This window comes from Nannospalax galili, unplaced genomic scaffold (genome assembly GCF_000622305.1).
Source record: "Nannospalax galili isolate Female #2095 unplaced genomic scaffold, S.galili_v1.0 scaffold169, whole genome shotgun sequence".
Taxonomy (NCBI): Eukaryota; Metazoa; Chordata; class Mammalia; order Rodentia; family Spalacidae; genus Nannospalax; species Nannospalax galili.
In genome coordinates, this window is record NW_008360327.1 from 2,462,137 (window position 1) to 2,462,621 (window position 485).

At 62.5% G+C, this 485-nt stretch overlaps 1 protein-coding gene across 1 annotated transcript in view; it reads left to right on the plus strand.

The window, feature by feature from the left end:
- Window positions 1-267: 267 nt before the first annotated feature.
- Window positions 268-485, plus strand: part of Pias2 (protein inhibitor of activated STAT 2) — a 145,375-nt gene continuing 145,157 nt past the window's right edge. Inside the window, exon 1 of the mRNA XM_008825903.2 lies at window positions 268-286. The gene's annotated coding sequence lies outside the window, so the exon portion shown is untranslated. The remainder of the gene's footprint in view (window positions 287-485) is intronic.

Below are 485 nucleotides of genomic sequence, written 5' to 3' on the forward strand. Positions count from 1 at the left end.
AGGCCACTGACACTCCCGTCAAGGCCAAGGTGTGTGGGGAGCCAAGGTAAAGGGCATTAACAAGTTAAAAGTTTTCATTGGTCCTGAACCATTAGATCGGAACAGTAGCCCCAACACCCATACTGGATCATTACACCACAACTACTCTGACGGATGGCTTTGTTGGCGCTTGCTTCAGATTCCTGCCACCATGCGAGAGCACTCTAAGAATCTTCCTGAATGTTCCGGTCACGAGCCCTGTCACCTCTTCCTCTCTGCTACTTCCTCAGCCAAGGCCCTCCTCCAGGTGCGTGGACAATGCTGCAGTGGTGACAGAGCCCCAGGCTCCGTAGCGGCCTGCGCGCCGGGAGCTGGGAGCCGGGAGTCGGCAGCCGGGAGCTTCGCCAGGCCGGGCGCCGGAAGCGTGCCCGGAGCGCGCGGGCGCAGTCGGAAGGCAGCGCGGCGGACTGGGGGCGTCGCGAGGGGCGGGGCCGCTGCACGCAGGG